Source organism: Monodon monoceros, unplaced genomic scaffold (genome assembly GCF_005190385.1).
Source record: "Monodon monoceros isolate NGI ecotype Baffin Bay Population unplaced genomic scaffold, NGI_Narwhal_1 Super_Scaffold_6, whole genome shotgun sequence".
In the NCBI taxonomy this organism is placed as follows: Eukaryota; Metazoa; Chordata; class Mammalia; order Artiodactyla; family Monodontidae; genus Monodon; species Monodon monoceros.
Window position 1 is genome coordinate 38684908 of NW_021703783.1, and position 23168 is coordinate 38708075.

The 23168-nt window shown below is 40.3% G+C and overlaps 1 protein-coding gene and 1 pseudogene across 3 annotated transcripts in view; both read left to right on the forward strand.

The window, feature by feature from the left end:
• DIP2B (disco interacting protein 2 homolog B) overlaps positions 1–23168 on the forward strand; it is a 235370-nt gene that overhangs the window by 69705 nt on the left and 142497 nt on the right. The gene's annotated exons all lie outside the window — the stretch shown is intronic.
• On the forward strand, positions 4325–5952 carry LOC114886011 (annotated as a pseudogene).

The window sequence follows — 23168 nt, forward strand, 5'->3', positions numbered from 1 at the left end:
GTCTAGCTGTTCCACCTGTCATCCCACTACAGGTCCATTTTTTCCTGGCCTACCCTGGTCTGTAGCCACCTACCACTTGGTGTTGACCCATCATCATTCAGTATGGTTATTCCAACACAATCTCTATAACCTATCCTGAATGTAGAGCGGATATTGGAAACAGTAGAAGAGATGGGCCTTGATCCCTGGACAGGGTCTGCAGTGATTGGTGAAGCCCATTGTGGCGCTATTCACTTGAGGTACTGCTTCAGGGCCATTTAATTTTTCTGACTGAGTCCCATGATTGTCATGGAACAGGCAGAACCCAGATAGGAAGCAGTCTTTAAAAATGGTTAGCCCAATTTTGTTTACGTTTCCTTTTTCTACAGTGTGTATTTTTCCTTCCTCAGACTAAAAATAGCACAATGTAGTGTATAATAGTGTGGGGTTATTTGCATGAAATCACTAAATTCATTTATTCAAATAATTTGTCTTCTCAAGTATTTTTAAAGTGACCAGGGATAAATATTTATGAATTATATTTAAGTACTTGGAGGGTATTTTGGAAATGTGTTTTTCTTAAGAATAGATTTGTGCTATGGTTTCCTTGACTATGTTTGATGATATTAAGAGTTCTTGGAAATTTTTTCCAAAATCTTGCAATTTGAAAGTGGGTGGAGTGTTTGGAATTAATTTCAGCTGTAATTATATCTTTAATGGTGGTAGTCTCTTGCCTGTTTCATATTATAACAAATGAGAAGTGCAACACCCTCATCATCAAAATACTTAAGAAACTTGCATCTAAAAGGAAGATGGGGAACTAATACAACCTGTTTAGAAGTCTTGAGTTATTTTACTATGATTACACTAAATTAGATTAATTAGATTATATTTATCTAAAGTTAGGTGGTTGTTTACTTAAACCTGGTGTTAAGATCTAGAAAGGAGGGGAGAGCAATAAAAGCACCTTTCTCCCCCACCAAAGTTTTCAATAAATTGAATAAAAACTAAAGGATTAGCAAATGGTGGCCATAATATTACCTTTATTATTGATAACGGTGAAGGTAAAGGAAGCAGCTTAATATTAGAGCCAGACTGGCTTGCTAACTAAGTTCCAAAATTAGGCAGACCTACCCCCTGGTCACAAGTAGTGCTGGATTAGTGAAGGCAATATGTGGTATACAGAGCCTCCACCCAACCCAATTCCTATAGGCAGCTCACTCATATGAGGAAGAAGGGCACAACTGGACCATTTATTTTTCCCAGATTTGCCAATCAGATCAGTTGCTTCCCCCCCCAGGATAGAAGCATCTAAGTGGCAAAGAAATGCCAGAGATGTTACAACTGGTAGGGCTCCGTTCACAGAAGGGGACTTCAGAAATGAGGAATAAGCACTCCCCACTAGCATTTGGCTTCTTCTCCTATGCATGGTTTCTATGAAGAATGCGTTGGTGCCAGGTAGGAAATGGTAGCATAACTAGGCCAGGAGCAAACCTTTGTTTTGAGGAAGAGGCCTTATAACAATTGGCCTCTTGAAAATTATAGCAAACGTTTGTTTACCAGAATCATAGAAATTGTCTGTCCTTAGGCAGCCCTTGCTGCCTTTCTGAAACATCTGTGATTTAGCATGCTTTACTGGGCATTAAATGAAGGCCCACAATTTAGTCTTCTGCTGTCCTTTAGCATTTTAAAATATACTTGCTGTTCTGTCTCTTCTTTGAGTTTTCTTCACAGACTCATTTTGTCTCCTCCCCCAAACCCTAGTGTTTCCCATGATCGTAGCCAACTTTCTTCTCACTTGACACTCTCACCTTGGCTGCCAGCCATTTACACAGTTTTAACTGTTTAGTATCTTGATGATTTCCGAATCTTTATCTCCACCCAGACCTCTGTTCTGAGCTCCATATTTATATGTCCAGCACTCTATTTAACAGTTCCACCTGGGTCATGTAAAACTGACTTATTCTTCCCGCACACTCTCAACTCCATCAGTCAGAAATCCTTGTCTTTTGTTTTGTGTCCACAGTCTTTGTGCGTGGCATCTCAGCCTATCCACTAGGTTAGGCCAGAAACATGGGTGTCACCTCAGCAGGCTCTTCCTCTCCTTTATTGCTTACCTCCCAGGTCAGGGGTCAGTATCTGGCCAGAGACCTGTGAGCCAAGAATGGTTTTTACATTTTTAAGTGGTTGTTTAAAATAAGCATATATGTGTATTTGTTACAGAGACCCTATGTTGTCTGCAAAGACTAAGTATTTACTATCTGACCCCTGTCTGAGGCCAGCAAGTCTTATCAGTTCTCCCTCTAAAACATCACTTTTAATTGTTTCTTTCTATCCCCCCCCGCCCCCCAAAATCTCACCTGCCCTGTTTCTCCCTTGGCCTCCTAAGTGTTGTCATATTTCTTTATAAAACACAGAACCTAGTGATGTCCTCTCTTGTTTAAAATCCTGCAGTGTATTTTGCCCTTTTCTCCTCTGTTTTCTGCCTGCAACCTCTTCAGCCTGTAGGACTGTGCTCAGTTGTCACCTTTTCCTTAAGCCCACCTGCCTTCTTATGGAGTTATGCCCCTATTCCAACTGGTCTGTACTTCTGTTATTACACATTCTAGATTGTGTTCTGAGAATCCATTCGGTCATCCCTACAACACTGTGCGTACCTGGAGGACAGGTTCCATTTCCTATTCGTTTCTATATCTTCTTTACCTAGCTGTGTGTGGCATGTCAGAGGACTGTAATGACTTAATGGGTGCTTTAAGAAATAGTTCTTATTCCTAAGATATGAAAAAATATTAGTAGTCTAAAGATATCATAAATCAGTTTGAGTTGGTAGGCAGGATTTATAACATCTAGACTTTTGATAGAGTCATGCTACATTCTCTTGATTTCTGTTTCATAGCTTTTTCAGTATTACATTTTTAATTTTGAGATAGTTGTAGATTCACATGCAGTTATGAAGAAATAATACCAAGCTATCCCAGTTATCTTTTACCCAGTTCCCCCAATGGTAACATATTGCAAAACTGTAGTACAAGGTCACAACCAGGATATTGGCATTGAGGCAGTCAAGATACAGAACATTTCCATTAACAAGGATCCCTCCTGTTCCCTTTTATAGCCACACCCACTTCCCCTCCCACGGCAGCTTGCCCCTCCCCCATGGCAATCACTAACCTGTTCTCCATTTCTGCAATTGTCATTTCAAGAATGCGATCTAAGTGGAATCAGAGTATGTAACCTTTTGGGGTTGGATTTTTTTCACTCAGCATAATTCTCTAGAGATTCATCCAGGTTGTTTTGTGTATCAGTAGTTTTCCTTTTTGTTTCTTTTTGTTGCTGAATTTTCATAACTTTTAAAAGATGAAACTCTCCCCTATTTATATATCACTGCAGTTTTTTTTTTTTTAAGGCTATTTACATTTTTTCCCTCTTGTTCTTTATCTGTAACAGTGGTTTTCAAACTTTGTACTCTTCCCCTGTACTTTTTTTTTGGCGGTACGCAGGCCTCTCACTGTTGTGGCCTCTCCTGTTGTGGAGCACAGGCTCCGGACACGCAGGCTCAGCAGCCATGGCTCAGGGGCCTAGCCGCTCCACGGCATGTGGGATCTTCCCGAACCAGGTCACGAACCCGTGTCCCCTGCATCAGAAGGTGGACTCTCAACCACTGCGCCATCAGGGAAGCCCCAAACTTTGTACTCTTAAATTGAGACTCAAAGAGCCTTTGTTTATATGTGTATTGCATCTATCATTATTTACTTAACACATTATAACTTAAAACTGAAATATTTTAAAAATATTTAATTCACTTAAAATAACAATAAATCTATTACATTCTCATAAGTAATGTATTTTATGAGAAATACCTGTTTTCGTAAACAAAAAACATTTAATGAAAAGAAAAGCACTGTTTTACATTTTTTGTGACTCTAATGTCTGGATTCTCATATCTACTTACTCATTTAATCTGTTATGATAAATTGTTTTGGTTTAAGTATATGAAGAAAATCTGGCCTCACATAGCTATGTAGTTAGAAAAACCAGGAGATAGTCTTATCATATAACTGTGGATAGTCTTCTATGGTACTACACCCAAACTCAAGTGATAGTTTATTAAAGATTAGTTACAATGTAGGATGGGAAACCAATAACTTTTCATACTGTTACATTAAAATTATAGTTTGAATGGGTCATTAACTTGTGTATGATTTTTTGTTTTTAACATCATGCATTGGTCATTTGGAAAACATTGAATCGCTGTGTTAGTTACATCTTCCAAATTGTGACACATTTCATTATACATTGTCAAAAATTATATTTGTTAATCTCACCTTCAGTTTCATAAGAAAAAATGCTGAGTATTGGGAAGCTGTCAATCTCAAGTTTTCTAAAATTTTGATTTTTGCTTTGAAATCACTGTCAGTTCATTAAGTTTATGATTGTCATTAATGCTGCCAGTAACTGTCTCACTTCATTAATTTTTAAGAACATGTCTGCCATACTCAAGTCTGAAAACCATAGTTTGTTCATCATTTCAAGTAGAAATGGTGTTAAAGTAGAAATGGTGTTTGGGTGTTAAGTGCTCAAAGGAGGTAGCCATTGCCATCCGTGGGGCCATTTTTCTGGCCAGGCTCTCCACCATCCCCATGCGGCGAGGCTACTGGGGTAACAAGATTGGCAAGCCCCATACTGTGCCTTGCAAGATGACTGGCCACTGTGGCTCTGTGCTGGTGCGCCTCGTCCCTGCCCCCAGGGGCACTGGCGTTGTCTCAGCCCCTATGCCCAAGAAGCTACTGATGATGGCCGGAATTGACCACTGCTACACCTCCGCCAGGGGCTGCACCACCACCCTGGGCAGCTTCACCAAGGCCGCTTTTGATGCCATTTCCAAGAACTACAGTTATCTCACTCCTGATTTCTGGAAAGAGATGGTGTTCACCAAGTCTCCATATCAGGAATTCACTGACCATCTTGTAAAGGCCCACACCAGAGTTTCTGTGCAGAGGACCCAGGCTCCAGCTGTAGCGATCACAGAGTTTTATATGAGAAAAATAAAGTGAATGTAGCTGGTTTAAAAAAAAGGCAGTCAGTTCAGCTCACAACTCAGTTATGTAAGTGCTCTTCTTTGAGACAACACAGAATATTAGAAAGGTGTGGACTCAGGGGTCAAAATGTAATAAAACTAGTAACTACCACTGTGAGTGCATGGCCTAAATCACCAACTGTCTTGATTTGTGCTAAGGCTCCAGCCACTTTATTCTCCATTGCTTTTATACCATCAGAGCAAATAATTTAAAAGTGTAAAGTTTGAAATCCATTGTTATAGATAAAGAACAAGAGGTAAAAATTTAAAACAGACTTTCACACAGTAAAAATGGCAAATAATGTCTTAATATATTATTAAACTATTTTATACTTTGTGGACCTTCGTAAGTTCTTGGGGGACCCCCAGAAGCCCACGGACCACGTTTTGGAGGACTGCTGATTTACAGTAATTTGTGATGACTTATTTCTTTCTCTTTTCTCAGATTTCTTCTGTTTGCCTTTACTTTTGCTGAGATAGACCCTATAGATGCACTGATCTAGGTTGAATACCATTACGGGTCAGAGCTCCACTCTGGACTGGCAGCCTCAGCGTGGGCACTAGGCCAATGCTAGGACTGACCCTGGGCACAAAAGAGAAGACTAGTTCACAGCCTCACCTTGGCCAGGCAACAAGGAAGGGCCATAAACCTGCTAGCCTTGTTGGCTTGCTGTGTGTGCATTCAGAAACTGGTCACATCACATCGACCTGAGTCCAGAGGGAGACATTAACTGTGACTACTCAAGTGCTTTCCTTCTGAAGCAGTCTTTCAGGCTCCAGGGTGGGAGAGATTCTCAGGCTAGAAAGGGCCCTCCATAGGTCTATCAGACCTACACACTCTAGTCCCAAATCTTCTGAGTCATATCACAGCCTTTTCATTCTAATTATCTCCAGGAAAGGGCCTCAAGGTTTCCTGGCAGTAATAAACCTTAGGAGTTAAGAAGTTTTTCCTTATGAGTACTCTAGATGCTCCCTTGTATAACTTAAGTCCATTTTCTTTAGTTTTGTTTTTAATAAAAATAAAGAGCTAATAACAGTGCTTCTCATGATATTGCTTTATATTTTGAAGACAATTTAACTTTCTGTATCTTCAGTCTACTTGTGCAATTTTTTTCTTCTATTTTTAACACAGTTCCTTTAATCCAGTGGTCCCGAACTGGGGTGATTTTGCCCCCAGGGGACGTTTGGCAATGTCCAGAGACATTTTTGATTGTCAGAACTTGGGGGGATGCTTCTATCATTCTAGTAGATAGAAATCAGAGAGCTTGCCTTCATTTCAGCAAAATCACTCATTATGTTGTTACAGTAAGATTTTCACTGAATTTATATTCAGATGATAGGAGCATCCTACAGGACAGCCTCTATCAACTAAGAATCATCCAGTCCAAAATGTCAATAATACCAGTCTTAAAAGACTGTGTGTTAGTCCTTCCTTGTAATTTGTTAGCTTTTTATTAATTTTTTTTCTTGCTGAATTAACAGTTTGATTTTACTTTGCATATTATCTAGAATTGTGGTTTTATTTAGAGAAAGTATTTTGATTATGTTCAGAATAATTAAAGATTTTAGAGGCAGATTACTCTTTTGAATATGACTTATGTTTGTACCTCAGGTCATAATACATCATTAGTTTCTGTACCTGAGTGAACACAACTACCTGATGACTTTTAAAAATAATTTTTATGGGCCCCAACCAAATCTTAAAAGAACTCTTCTAGAAATTCCTATAATTAACCAGATTTGGGAACCACTGAAACAGATATGTATTCATAAGCTAGGAAACTTTTAGGACAGCTAGTGCAAAGAGAAAACGTTCTTTGTGGCTCTCAGAGATAATATCCACCCTACTGGGCAACCAGTTCTGTCAGTGAAACCAGTCAAGTAACCCTCCCATTGACAAGGTGGAACTGGAGCAGTGGTGTCCAATAAGATTGTGGCTCTTTCCAGTCATATGGTGTCCAGTTCATTTTATTTGCCACAAGTTTGGTTTTAGAAGGGGGTGGTGGTGAAAAGAGATGAGGGAGGCGATAGAGGAGAATTGCTAGCAGAATCGAAGAAATATGATCTACCTTATATCTCAGGAGGGGAATTACTCAGTGCTGACTTCTCTTCCGTAGCATTCATTTGCTACCCACATTCACCACAGTGGTTAAGTGTTCTTAAAAGCTACTTCTGGTATAAATTAACCTAACCAAGGCAGCAGGGGCACTGACTGGGAAGCACAGAGGGCTGTCTAGTCCATTCCCACCGTCAAGGATCCTCTAGCCTTGGTCCTTGACTTCTTTTGGCTAAAAGAGAAGTTAATGAAGGTGAGCTTGTTTGTTGGGGTGGTTCCAAGAGCTGTGGAGATGAGACAGCTGTTGAGGAAGGAAAGAAAAGATGGTCACTTTTATTTTACTTTTCCTTTTCATTTTTGAGACCGAAATGTTGCCTTTAATAGTGATCGAGGCAGAGCTTACTGTGGGAGCCGGTGAGCCTGAAGCTGAACCCCCAAGTCAGACAGTAGTGTATAGGCTGCAGGGGGACCTGGGCAGTGGGGCAGGCTTGATCCAACAAAACAGACAAGAGAGAAGGATGGTGACTTTTGAAATAAGGCGAATTTTGTTTGGAAGGATAATAGCTTCTTTTCCTGATTAGTTAGTTGTTAAGCAAACTAGAATTTTGGAAATGAAAAAAGAAAAACAACTATGAAACTTTGGAATATTAGTTTATATTGGAAGCATAAAATAAATATTGGTTGTATTTTAGTGTTCTGGATTTCTTTTATTATTTGTTTTTACTTTTTTAATTAGAGATTTTCAAACATATACCAGAGTAGAGAGACTAGTATAGGGAATCTCCATGTACCAATCACCCCAATATCAACAGTTACCAACACATGGCCAGTCTGATCTCATCTGTACCCTAACCTGCTTTCTCCCACCCCCTCCAATTATTTTAAAGTGTATCAAGCATCAGTATGTAATTTTATCCAGAAATATGTAAGATATTCAGTCTGTGGTCACAGTTGCCCTGATTATATAATTTTTTTTTTGTCTCTTTGGTTTGTTGTCTGGTCTCTTTTTTAAAGATGCTGGTGATCAGATGATTGAATCAAATCCTGGGAATGTGTAGAGAGTCCATAATATTCTATTTTGGTGAGGGGGGCGGCATTTACTTATATTGGACCAGTGATTTCCAAAGATGATATTACAAATCTAATTCCTGGTATAAATTTGAATAACAAATCGACTGAAGGAAATATTTACCCTGTACAGAAAATGTTACTAAAATTCCATGTAGACATAACCCCAGCCTGAAATGGGCTTCATCACTGCCAGGAAGCCCAGCTGTTAAGTTTGCTTTCTCAGGTTCTAAGAAGACTATTTCGTACCTTTCCCTCAAACCTCATAGACTTCTGTTCTCTCAGCTGATGACTTTGTTTGATGCTTCTCTGAGAAAATAGAAATCTGTCCAGAGGGACACCCTCATCTGCCCTCCACCACATCTAGAGATTGTTGGCAGCTGGGCCACTCTTCTCTCATTTCCCTCCAGTTGGTTATATAATGTAGCAAGCGCTTGTTTCTCCCCCCGCCCCCACCCCCTGCCATTACAGTCCTTTCCTCCTTCACAGGGACCTTGCCGCTTCTGTGGTCCCCCATCTCCCTCTTCCATCTTCAGGCTCTCCCTGTCTGCTAGAGCATCCCTGTTAGTGTACAGATACGCTCTGGTGCACTCTGTCTCTAGAATTAAATTGTCCCTTGTTAAATCCACCTCTGTCGATACTTAGTGACCCCCTTTCTCTCCCCTTCACAGCTCTTTTCAAAAGAGTTTTCTGTTCTCTCTTCTACTTTTTTTTTCTCTTCCATTCACTCTTTAAACCACTCATTACTGGCTCCATTCCTCACTACTTCACTGAAACCGTTCATGCCAAGAGCACCCAGGTCCTCTGCAATGGAATCTAGTTGTTTTCTTTCTGTCTCATAGACCAGCCCTCCTTCTCTTTTACTGCCTCCCCTTGCCCTGTGTGACCTCTAAGTGCTGGCATGCCTCCAGGCTCAGTTTTGGGCCTCGCTTCCTTTATTTGTACTCCTTCCCGCGGTGATTTCACTCACTCCTGTGGCTTTAAATACCATCTTTATGCTGATAACTCGTAACTATGTATCTGCAGCCCAGACCTGTCCTCTGAATTCCACCTAGAGATCGGTAACCTATGACTCAGGCTTCATGGGTGCAAAAGACAGTTCTGGCTTTTCCCCTTCAATCCTTTTTCATTTCAGTAAGTAGATCCTGATACACCCAATTGCACAAGTCAGAAACTTGGGAATCATCTTAAATCCTTCCTGTCTCCATCCAGCCAATCAACATGTCTTATCGATTCTACCTTAGTACATATCTCAAGTACATTCACCTCTCTCCATCTGCATTTCACCACTAAATCACTGTTATTTCTCAACTGGAAAACTACTTGAGTTTCCTAATTGGTTCCTCTGCTTTCATTTTTGTCTTCCATACACTATTCTCCTCACAACAGGTACAGTGCTCTATAAAAAACACTTAACCACATTATGTAACTCCTTGCTTAGTCCTTAATGATGGCATTTCATGTAGAATAAATTATTGACTCCTCACCATAGCCTTCAGCATCCTGCCTGCTTCTCCAGCCTCATCGACTGCTTTCCCCTCCCTCATTATGGAGGGCTACCTTGTCCCTTTCACACGAGGATCTTTCATGCCCCAGGGCCTTGACACTCACTGTTCCTTCTGCATGCACTAATCTGTTCCTGGCTCTTGTCCTTATTGTTCAGGATGCAGCTTAAATGTCACCTCGTCTGAGAGCCCTTTTCTGATCACCCTTCCCAAAGTGGCTACTTGCCCACCTCAGTTTCTTCTTTGTCACATTATCTGTTTTTTCCAGCAATATTTATTGAGTGCCTACTCTGTGCCTGACACCGTTCTAGGCACTGGGGCGATAGCAGTGAGTGAGGTAGACACACTCAGGAAGCTTCCATCTAGTGGGAAAACAGACAAACCACAAATATATCATGTTCTGACTGTGACCTGTGCCGTGTAGACAAATGAAGCAGGTGGAGTGAAGTGAGGGATGCTGTTCTAGACAGTGGTTAGAGGAGGAGACATTTTGACAGGGATTCCAGTGAAGTGAGAGAGCATCATCTTGGGTATTTACTTGCTTCTTTTCTGGAAGTATATCTAGAAATATAAGCTCTAAGAAGTCGGGGACCTCACCTGTTCACCGCAGTTCCTGAAACCTAGCACGGTGCCCGGCCTTCGGCAAATACTTATCAATGAATAAATGACCTTTAGGTTCCCACATAATCATGGCATTCTGTGAACCAGTGCATTCTAGATGTGGCCCACTTACCTTGTCTCTGTGAGCTTCAGTCTTTTCATGTGTTCAGTGAGGGAATCCACCTCAGGGAGTGATCTCTAAAGACTGCCAACCTCACTGCGGATGCTGTGGGAGCTTTAGTCTTTTCATGTGTTCAGTGAGGATCCACCTCAGGGAGTGATCTCTAAAGACTGCCAGCCTCACTGTGGATGATCGTGTACTCTGTTCCTGGTTTCACGGAAATGGTAAAAAGATTGCAAAAGAGTTGAACATTCACGTTAAAACGAGATTTGCATTTAAAAAGTTATGTCAGCTACAGTCCTGAGTAGAATGGCCTAGAGGAGGCAAGAGGGTGGATTATTTGGAGGATGTGGAGGGGCTGGGGCAGGTCTAGGCAGGAGCTGATGGTGGCCTGGACTCAAGAGGTGGCCACAGAGAAAAGGGAGAATGCTGAAGAAATGGTGGGACTTTCCCAAACTTGCACAGAATTGAGGCAAGAACCCAGACTTCATAATCCAGAACTTTCACTCTTCTCTTGATACTTAAAAAAAAAAAAAGTCTTCGGGAATTCCCCGGTGGTTCAGTGTTTAGGACTCCATGCTTTCACTGCCGAGAGCCCGAGGTCAATCCCTGGTCGGGGAACTAAGATCCTGCAAGCCGCGTTGATGGGCCGAAGAAAAAACAGTCTCGACGTCAGCCTCATAGAAAGTTGGAATGTATGAATATGTGTGATGCCAGTGAGTTATTTAAAACAAAGACTGCTTTTTAAAAAATATTATTATAAACATCTAGATCAGAATTTGCCTACATGAAAATGTGCTTTTGCTTATTGTATGTGCATCTTTGGGCAAATTCTGAGGAAAGAATTTGGAAAACAGGAGAGGGAATGATATTTTCACTATATGTATATCTTTTGTATCTTTGGATTTTGAACCATGGGTGAATGTATGATAAAAGTAAGTAGTGGGCTTCCCTGGTGGCGCAGTGGTTGAGAGTCCGCCTGCCGATGCAGGGGACGTGGGTTCGTGCCCCAGTCCGGGAAGATCTCACATGCTGTGGAGCGGCTGGGCCCGTGAGCCATGGCCGCTGAGCCTGCGCATCCGGAGCCTGTGCTCCGCAACGGGAGAGGCCACAACAGTGAGAGGCCCGCGTACTGCAAAAAAAATAAAATAAAATAAAAATAAGTAGCAAGGCTTCCATGGTGGCGCAGTGGTTAAGAATCCACCTGCCAATGCAAGGGACACAGGTTCGAGCCCTGGTCTGGGAAGATCCCACATGCCGCAGAGCAGCTAAGCCCATGTGCCACAACTACTGAGCCTGCACTCTAGAGCCCGTGAGCCACAACTACTGAGCCCGCATGCCACAACTACTGAGCCCGCATGCCACAACTACTGAAGCCCGGGCGCCTAGAGCCCATACTCCACAACAAGAGAAGCCACCACAGTGAGAAGCCTGTTGTGTACTGTAATGAAGAGTAGCCCCTGCTCACCACAACTAGAGAAAAGCCTGTGTGCAACAACAAAGACCCAATGCAGCCATAAATAAATAAGTAGATAGATAGATAAATAAATAAAAAGTAGGTAGTATACATTAGGTAAAACTGAAGCCTGTCTGCTCTGAGGTTTTTCTCTTCCAGATGCAGACACTTTGTTTTCACACGTGTGCACCTTCACTCCAATCTTCACTCCAGTTGGAAGTATATGTAAACCCAGCTCGCTTCTAGATAAAATAGGAGCTTGGCACAAAGTCAGGGGCCCCTTCTCTCTTCTCGTACCCTTTTCCTGTCCTCATACTAATGTATTTGTTTAGCATGTACAGCGTGATGGTTTAATATATGTATTCCCTTGTCCTTTTAGATTCTGTGGATGTTCTCTTATTGACTCTGCACACCCTTTAGACCTCGTTTCACCCTTCACTTGCTTATATAGACCTTATTAAAATATTTACATGATGACTAATTAAAGTTGCTTTTTACACCTTCTTATGACTTGGTAGGTCACCCCGCTCACCTCTTCCCTCTCCCACAAAGACCATCAGAATCTTGGCAGGTAGCTAGGGATTCCCTGGGATTTGGGGCAGCAGTGGTAGAGGGGGTGCCCGACCTAGGGTAGTGCTGACTCCCTGCTTACAGCTTGCAGTTCAGCTCTGCTCCCTAGATCCCAGTGCCCCTGGTACCAGCTCTCCCCTCTTCATCCTTTCTTTAAAAAATTAATTAATTAATTTTGGCTGCATTGGGTCTTCGTTGTTGCATGCAGGCTATCTCTAGTTGCAGTGAGCAGGGGCTACTCTTCGTTGCAGTGCGTGAGTTTCTCCTTGCGGTAGCTTCTCTTGTTGCGGAGCACGGGCTCTAAGCGTGTGGGCTTCAGTAGTTATGGTACGTGGGCTCAGTAGTTGTGGCACACAGGCTTAGTTGCTCTGTGGTATGTGGGATATTCCCAGACCAGGGCTCGAACCCATGTCCCCTGCATTGGCAGGCGGATTCTTAACCACTGCACCACCAGGGAAGTCCCTCTTCATCCTTGATGTGAAGGCAAAAGTGACTCCAGGCTCTCCACCAATTCTTCCTGGTCCCTCCCACCGGGCCCTTTGTTCCTTATGTCCCCATGTTTCTCTTCCTCTGCATCTTGGCACCTTTCTTCTGTTCAACAGTTTTCTGTAAATTTTCTCTTTTTTCTTTCTTTTTTTTTTCATGTTTTAAAAAAATAATTTGATTTCAGTTCCAAAAAATGAATGCATGAAGAAAGGAAGGAAGGAAGAAAAAGAAAGAAGGAAAGAGAAAGAAAGGAAGGAAGGAGGAAAGGAGGAAGGAAAATTATTTACTTTTTGCCCTCCCTCCCCTTCTTTTGGATACCTGCCCTATTAGAGGTTATGGAGGTATCTTCGATGAGGAGGGAATATTTTTCATGGGACAGTTTGTTAGGTTGTGTCCAAAATAAGACTAACATCTTATTTTAAGTAGCAGAGGTGCAAAGAAGTGATTTATGCCAGATTGTGATCACCTAGGAAGTTGCCAATACTGTAGTACTAGTTAAGCCCTAGTCTCTCTATTTTCAGGTTTTCTTCCTCTCCGTAGTGTCTCCTGTACTCTGAGATCTTATGTGGAAGCAACAACTCTAAAAATACTTCGACCGTTTCCAGTTCATTTTCAAAAGCTAGAAATCCACATAAACCTTGCCTGCCACTCGTGCTTCTCTGTTCTGCTCTTCCCACCGGTTCTCTTAAGTTTTCCAATTACTTGCCACATACTGCAAGCATTCTGCCTGCATTTCTGTTTTGAGGTCCATCAGAGAGTAGAGGGACAAGCTGTATTATACTTTAAACTCTGTCCTAGTTGTGTTTGAAAACAAGGTATAGGAAAGAAATTTTGAAGAAAATTATCTCTTGGGACCATTGGCTTTTATAAAAATGTAATCTGTAGGCTTAGAATTTATTTTGGTAGCTACAGAATACTGATGAATGAAAGCAAAGCTAGACTTATATGTTGTTACCCTGATCCACCCCTCCCCCAAGAAAACCAACCTTGAAATAACACATTGGTGAAACAGCTTTAGAAATTGTTTTGTTAGTATTTCTACTGTATTGTGCTTACACAAGATATTCAGAGTTCCGAATGGATGTACAGTAGTTATTTCCTTACTAGTCACTTGACTGAAGATCAGGAGGACCTTTTTCAGGGAATGCTATCTGAATGAGATACTTTTCTATCCCTCTGCTCTGTGGGGAACAGGCACCTTTAACAAGACCATGATAGCTAGAATTCCATCTTAATCCAGCTGCTGGGTTATATGTGTATGGCCGCTGCTGTCCATCTGGGTGTTGTGCCTGTTTCTAGAGAACGTTTTAAGTGTAGAGGGTGGAGTGGGGACTGGTGAAGTCAAGTGATGTACAAGGGAAAATCTCTTAACGTTCAGAATTTGTATGATTTGTATTATAGGTGAGGACCTTTAAAGTCATTTGATTTAATGAAGTGATTGGAAGTGTCTTATTGATTTAAAATTGTGATAATCCTGCTGGTTGCCTTAAAATGACAAGTAATCGCTGTAGTGCGCTATTTTCCATGACGTAAGGTAAAACTGATGGGTTATAGAGTGCTGTTTTCTCTAGGGTGATAAGAAACATTGTTTCTGAAAACATGATAAGAGACTGAGCTGAGACTTGGAATGATGAGAGGGAACCATTTTATGAGGAAGTCTAGGGAAGGTGTGTTTCAGGCACAGGAAGTGATTGGTGCAGGGATCCTCAGAATCGATGTATTTGAGGAACTGCAAAGGGTGTGAGGTTGGTGAATTAGAAGGGTGGTGATGGGATCCGTAGATACGGGTGAACAGGGGACAGATATTATAGGCTCTTTTGGGCAGAGGAGGATTCTTCATGTTACCTAAATTTTAAACAATTGAGTGAATTAGGACCTCCAGGAAGAAAAATTAGAAGAGGTTAAGAGGAGAAACTTGAATATTACAGTGCAAATATGTGCTAATCAGGAGCTAATTATTTTCTAAGATTCTCATGCTGCTCTTTTTTCTCTCTTTTTTCTTCCTTGTAACTGTTGAAAGCAAGGTGGTGGAGTAGATAGGCAGAGTAACATTTACAGCATGGTTTCCTTCTCTCTTTAAAGATGGCATTTGTCACCCCACTGGAGGAATGATTGAGGTTCACGGTTGTGGCCCAAGGAGTACTCATTGGGTTAATTGTTACAGCACCTGCTACTAGAGGATCATTATTGTGATCATTATTTCCAGTGAAAGCACTTCTTTTAAAACAGGAATTTAGACTTTAATATAAAAGTATAGCTTGATCAAGTTTTGATGTTACAAAATTTTAGCTTGTTTATGGACCAGAACTCACATAGGAAATTCCTTTTACAAGTTAGGTATGCCATCTTTTCAAATAGTAGGAACTAAATCATTTGTCTCATTTCTCCATGAAGGCCAAGAAGCTGGGGGCTAAATTTAATGCCCAGTTGTTGAACCTGAAGCTATTCTAAGATTTTATTATATTGATTTTTTTTTCTTTCTGTGTATCCATCTGGTGTGTGTTATTTTAAATCTTTTCTTTCTTCTTTTTTTTTCCTTTCTCTCTTTAGCAGGCAACTAAATTTCAGTCTGAGCTAAACCTGAGTTTTACACTTCTCCTACAACCTTTCTCAACCTTTCTACTCTTGCTGGAATTAAAACCCATACACTAAGTAGAACTTATGTATAGCTCTAGACTTAATGTCCTGGTATAAGACCAGAGCTGAGTTTAGTCTTCTAGAAAGATCAAACATGTTGACTTTATGTTAAACTCAAAGCAGCAGCTCATTAAATATATGTCCCAGTTTTACAAATGATTCCACCCATTTTGCATATGAAAAAGAGCCAGTCAGAAATTAGTGAATCACCTAAGGTCACAGATGGAGATGATGTGAAGGCTACCGCTTTGTTTCAAGTATGAGATGCTGGAACACGAGCAACCTTCTCTGCCGCCTTATTAATTAATATTAGAGCACAGAAGCAAATGTCATCCTAAGCTTGAATCTGAACCATGATATCTTTTGCTCTTTTCCCTTTGATCTGATTCTCACACCTGTAAAGATAGTGTTTACCTCAAGGGATTTTGTGAGAATTAATTTAGGTTTAATTTTTAAGTGATGAGGCCTCTAGATGGAAAGAAACCTCCTTTTTTATTTGGCTGATGTTTAGACCAATTTTAGAACTTAGTAGAGTTTTCTTTAATTATGTGAAGTAAACTCAGTGTATGTTAACCTGAAGCTTGGTACATATATTACCTCGTCACATGTATTACCTCGTGATATAGATTAAGATTCATATACTCAATCATTATAAGGCTTTATGGTAAGTGTGAAGCAGTTTAGCGATTGGATTATTGATCTAAGAACTCAGCATTAATTGTCAAATAGGAAAAGGACATTAGAAATATTAAAATAATGTATTTAAAAAGTTGAGCCCAGCTCAAATGTTGCATAGGTATTTATAGTTTGATATGTGATAAAGTGTTTTGTCTATCTTGGTCTTATATCAACTTAGGTATTTTGCTGTTTTTATTTGCCTGACTGGTTTTTAGATTATCTGGTTTATTTTAACAATGGTAAAATAACTTAATGGTGTCAGCCCTGGGTGTCTTAAAGGGTTTGTCTTTCAGAATTGGTGACCCACCTTTCAGCTTTTTTGGGGGAAGGGGGAGCCGCACTGCGCGGCTTGCAGGATCTTAGTTCCCTGACCAGGTATCAAACCCGGCCCTGGCAGTGAAAATGCCAAGTCCTAACCACTGAACCTCCAGGAAATTCCCCCACCTTTCAGCTTTTAGCTGTCATTCAATTCTTTTGGTTTACTTTGACATTTTTCTCTTATTGAGAGGGAGGAGCTCTACTTTGAATAACTTGATATGTTAAAAAAATTATTTTATTAGTACCATTAAGTTACACTGGCCGCATAAATTATCACAGAGCTTGGGTTCAAGGTCTAAAAGGATTAACACTTTGGCAGCTGTTGGCTCTAATGAGACTAAAACCATGCCGACTCTGGAAACGCAGGTTAGCAAGCTAGTGGTGCACACAGCTAGTAGGTTTCCTGTCCCTTTGTGTACTGGTAAATATATTTAGAACTGGAGAGTGAACTGGTAAGTTTTTTTTTTTTTAATGTTATTTATTTATTTTTGGCTGCGTTAGGTCTTTGTTGCTATGTGCGCGCTTTCTCTAATTGTGGCGAGTGGGGGCTACTCTTCGTTGCAGTGCGTGGGCTCCTCATTGAGGTGGCTTCCCTTGTTGTGGAGCACGGGCTCTAGGTGCGCGGGCTATAGTAGTTGTGGCATGTGGGCTCAGTAGTTGTGGCTCATGGGCTCTAGAGTGTAGGCTCAGTAGTTGTGGCGCACAGGCTTCATTGCTCCGCGGCATGTGGGATCTTCCCAGACCAGGTTTCGAACCCGTTTCCCCTGCATTGGCAGGTGGATTCTTAACCACTGTGCCACCAGGGAAGTTCCGACTGGTAAGGTTTTATTAACAGAAAGCTTCAAGTACACCAAGATTATACTTATACTTCAAGTACACCAAGATTATACTTCAAGTACACCAAGATTAAACTTAATGATTATACTTAATAAGTATACTTAACTTATACTTAATACTTGAGGAGAATACTACATCCATGTCTCTCAAGTATAGTTTTTTCTTTCTTTGTGACAATTAAATGTATTAACCAAAAGTCTGTGTATTGATTTACATTATAAAATAAGCCATTTATTCACAAAAGAAAAATCTCCAGATGGACTAAAGTAAAACTGAGAAAAGAAATAAGTGGCCTCTGGCACATGGCCTCCTGGGAATGTATTGAAGGGCTCCTCCCTTCTCCCCCTTTACTCTCCACCTTCCTTCTTCCACCCTCAAGGTGGGATTTCTTTGTGCCTTTGTGATCTCATAACTCCAGGTCAACTTCTCGAACATGGTTTTTTTCCTTCTGTGTTTTTTAGGCATTTACAGTGTTCCGTAAAGCTGAATAATTCTATAGCACATTGCCAGTAGGTGCTGCCATCTTATACACAGTATTCCAGCCTGACAGCTCCATGGCTTTAAGACTTTGGTTCATGTAAGAAGAATCTAGTCTCATTTATCAATGCTTTATATAACTTAGTATATAAAAGAAGACCTTTGGCAGGGATAGAGTTTGTTTTAGAAATATAAAAGAATCATAAGTAGAAATGAAAAAGGGAGAAATTGGGAGAGGGTCTCAAAGACAAAGTTTTGACCATATGAGTTGGATTGTGTCTGTTTTGCATGGTGGTAAAACAGGTTAACAAAAGCCATATATATAGAGATAGTTGAGGATGATCATTACTATGCATAGCCAGTCTGGGGCTAATTGAATCTTAGAGCTTTGACTGTGTCCAAGACCAGGAGACTTTCAGAGTGTTGACCTGGTTTGGATGATCCTGAAAAACACAGCTTCCAATTGGCACTAAAGTACACTGAAGATTCACTACCTAAGGAGTTCAGTAACCCAAGGTATTTGGATAAATATGATTTGCATGTTTTAAAAATAGCTATGACTTGTCTCAGTTTTATTTCTTTGAAACTTGGTTATTTTTACTTTTTATGCTAGAATAGGTAATATTTGCTTTAAATATAGTCAGATATTTATACAAGATCAGTAAAAATTTCCACTAACTTCTTTTAAAAATTATCTAAGCTAGTTTTTTTCCATATATATTTAAAAACTCACATATTTCTCCAGTCTTTGTGAATCCTTCTATTAATTTGCCCTTTAGGCAAACTAGCATATACACACAGAGATGTACTCTTTGTATGGAGGGGCTCCACTATACAAAGTTTTCGGCACATTGTTTTTCACTTAGTTACTCTCAGAGCACTTTCCATATCAACATATATCAATTTACTTCATTTTTTTTAAAGGCCTGCATAGGGCATATTGGAATGGGAAATCCATCATTTATTTGACAGCGTAACTTATTAAATCACTATAAAAGTTATTTTAACTTAAGCACAGGTGGTTAAAAATCTGGCATCTAATTTTTAAAAATTTTTTTATTGGAGTATAGTGCATTTACAATGTTGTGTTAGTATCAGGTGTACAGCAAAGTGAATCAGTTATACATATACATATATCCACTCTTTTTTTTTTTAGATTCTTTTCCCATATAGGCCATTGAATAGAGTTCCCTGTGCTATACAGCAGGTTCTTATTAGTTATCTGTTTTATATATAGTGGTGTGTATATGTCAGTACCAATCTCCCAATTTATCTCGCCCCACCAATCCCCTGGTAACCACAAGTTTGTTTTCTACATCTGTGACTCTACTTCTGTTTTGTAAATAAGTTTATTTGTACCTGGCATCTAATATTGAAATGTCTGGATTCTTTGTCAGCAGTATGGAATTTCATATAAATGAGTTTTTAATTTATCCATTCTCCTCAGAGTTTACAGACAGAAGCTCCCTCACTATTCTGCTTATTACTCTAGAGAGGGAAAAGGTTAAAAGTGAGAATGTTATCTTAATATAACAATATTAGGTAGTGCTGTGGCCTCCTGTTTCTGGAGGAGTATGATTAATAAATGAGCATCTCTTCTTTGAGTCAGCGGGCAGCACTGGGATGCCTGATGACTGAGGGCATCTGAGAGGAGGGAGGTCAGAAGAACTCGCCCTGGAGTCAGGGAGCAGGGCTCTCAGACCTCTCCTGCGCAGTCCTGGACTTTGTCAGAGTAGCGTGAATGATGAATGCTGACTCCTGTTTAGCTGAAACAGTAGGATGCTTTAATAATATTTTAGAGCTTCTCTTTTATAGTTATCTTTACAGTCTTCTTTGTGAATATAAAGTTACGTTATATTAAAGTGAATGGTCACATTTAAGGGAGAAGGTTACAAATGAACAGTAAGGTTCTTTGGATGGTTTTACTCATTGGTTTAGTTGTTTTCAGCCCTTCAGAGTTTTCTTTATCACATTTGGCAAGTATATTTTTCTACCTCCCACTGGCATGAAGTGAGCGCTCTTGCAGAACATGGTCACACTTAATTCTGTCAGGTTGGGTCCAAAGCAGCCATGTGACTGACTGATGTTAAGATGCAGAAATAGCTTAAGTAATTTCTAAATATGAGTTTGGTTTATTTTCCTTTCTTTAATGCCATCAAGTTATCCACACCTACCTATCTCTGCATTAATGAGCAAAGGACTTTTTATTTTTTCTTTAAAGGAGGGACAAACTGGGAATCCTGATGATTTACTGGGTAAATCACTTAAGGTAATGATAATGGTAGTGTCATGGGAACAGTGGATATAACTTGCAACACAAGTTGTACTCCTCTTGAACAGCATTTTGTTAAGTAGTCTTAATCCTGGCCTTAAACTCTTCAGGAGAATCTTAACACAAGTTCTTCTGTCATCCTGCCTCCCATCCCTCACACACATACCTTTCTTCTCCATGCCCATTCCCACCACACATCCTCCCCTTCTTAGAGACTTTTGGAACATATTATTTTACCTGGCTTTTCACCTGCTTCTTATTGCTCTAAAATGTATCCTTGTCCAGCTCCAGATTCTCCGTGAATGCCACCACTTTACCTCTCTGGTCACCCATAAGTGGGTAATCCTACAAGGCATCCTGCTTTCCTTTTCTCCTTTGGCTACTGAGAATAAAAATACCTGCTTTTCCTTTTTTATCCTTTCCTTCAGATGCAGCTTTGATGATAATGATGATAATGATCCTTTACTAACAACTTTCAAAAGGTTTTCAGATTTATTACTTTCCTTTGCTCACACATGCACACACACAAATTACTGTGAGGAAGGTGAGTTGGATATTTACATCCCTATTTTGCAGATGAGGGCACTAACAGAAGGCTGTTACATAACTAGTCACATAACTAGTCACATAACTAGTTATGTCACATAAGTCACATAACTAGTTAAGAATAGAACCAGATCACTTCATTTTATTCCAGAACCAATGCTTTTTATACCATACTATACTGTCTACTCTGTATATTTAAAAAGTTTTTTCCTAAACAAAAATAGTTCCTTTTTGTGAGAGGAATTCTTTTTTTAACCCATGTTTATAGCAGCAGCATCATTATTATTTTTTAACATCTTTATTGGAGTATAATTGCTTTACAATGTTGTGTTAGTTTCTGCGGTATAACAAAGTGATTCAGCTGTATGCATTCATATATCCCCATATCCCCTCCCTCTTGCATCTCCCTCCTACCCTCCCTATCCCACCCCTCTAGGTGGTCACAAAGCACTGAGCTGATCTCCCTGTGCTATGTGGCTGCTTCCCACTAGCTATTTTACATTTAGTAGTGTGTATATGTCAGTGCTACTCTCTCACGTCGTCCCAGCTAACCCTTCCCCATCCCCATGTCCTCAAATCCATTCTCTATGTCTGTGTCTTTATTCCTGTCCTGCTCCTAGGTTCATCAGAACCATTTCTTTTTAGAGTCCATATATATGTTTTAGCATATGGTATTTGTTTTGCTCTTTCTGACTTACTTCACTCTGCAGGACAGACTCTAGGTCCATCCACCTCACTACAAATATCTCAATTTCGTTTCTTTTTAAAGCTGAATAATTTTCCACTGTTTATATGTGCCACATCTTCTTTATCTATTCATCTGTCGATGGATACTTAGGTTGCTTCCATGTCCCGGCTATTGTAAATAGTGCTGCAGTGAACATTGTCACATGACTGTTTTTGAATAATGGTTTTCTCAGGGTATATGCCCAGTAGTGGGATTGCTGGGTCATATGGTAGTTCTATTTTTAGGGTTTTTTTTTTTTTTTTTGGCGGTATGCGGGCCTCTCACTGTTGTGGCCTCTCCCGTTGTGGAGCACAGGCTCCGGATGCGCAGCCTCAGCGGCCATGGCTCACGGGCCCAGACGCTCCGCGGCATGCGGGACCCTCCTGGACTGGGGCACGAACCCGTGTCCCCTGCATCGGCAGGCGGACTCTCAACCACTGCGCCACCAGGGAAGCCCTGTTTGTAGATTTTTTGATGATGGCCAATCTGACTGCTGTGAGGTGATACCTCATTGTAGTTTTGACTTGCTTTTCTCTAATGATTAGGGATGTTGAGCATCCTTTCATGTGTTTGTTGGCAATCTGTATATCTTCTTTGGAGAAATGTCTGTTGAGGTCTTCTGCCCATTTTTGGATTGGGTTGTTTTTTTGATATTGGGCTGCATGAGCTGCTTGTATATTTTGGAGATTAATCCTTTGTCAGTTGCTTCGTTTGGAAATATTTTCTCCCGTTCTGAGGGTTGTCTTTTCATCTTGTTTATGGTTTCCTTTGCTGCGCAAAAGCCTTTCAGTTTCATTAGGTCCTATTTGTTTATTTTTGTTTTTATTTCCATTTCTCTAGGAGGTGGGTCAAAAAGGATCTTCCTGTGATTTATGTCATAGAATGTTCTGCCTGTGCTTTCCTCTAAGAGTTTTATAGTGTCTGGCCTTCCATTTAGGTCTTTAATCCATTTTGAGCTTATTTTTGTGTATGCTGTTAGGGAGTGTTCTAATCTAATTCTTTTACACGTAGCTGTCCAGTTTTCCCAGCACCACTTATTGAAGAGGCTGTCTTTTCTCCATTGTATACTCTTGCCTTCTTTATCAAAGATAAGGTGACCATATGTGTGTGAGTTTATCTCTGGGCTTTCTATCCTGTTCCATTGATCTATATTTCTGTTTCTGTGCCAGTACCATGCTGTCTTGATTACTGTAGCTTTGTAGTATAGTCTGAAGTCAGGGAGCCTGATTCCTCCAGCTCCATTTTTCTTTCTCAAGAATGCTTTGGCTATTTGGGGTCTTCTGTGTTTCCATACAAATTGTGAAATTTTTTTGTTCTAGTTCTGTGAAAAATGCCAGTGGTAGTTTGTTAGGGATTGCATTGAACCTGTAGATTGCTTTAAGTAGTATAGTCATTTTCACAATGTTGATTCTTGCAATCCAAGAACATGGTGTATCTCTCCATCTGTTTGTATCATCTTTAATTTCTTTCATCAGTGTCTTATAGTTTTCTCCGTAAGGTCTTTTGCCTCCTTAGGTAGGTTTATTCCTAGGTATTTTATTCTTTTGGTTGCAGTGGTAAGTGGGAGTGTTTCCTTAATTTCTCTTTCAGGGTTTTCATCATTAGTGTATAGGAATGCAAGAGATTTCTGTACATTAATTTTGTATCCTGCAACTTTACCAAATTCATTGATTAGCTCTAGTAGTTTTCTGGTAGCATCTTTAGGATTCTCTATGTATAGTATCATGTCATCTGCAAACAGTGACAGACTTACTTCTT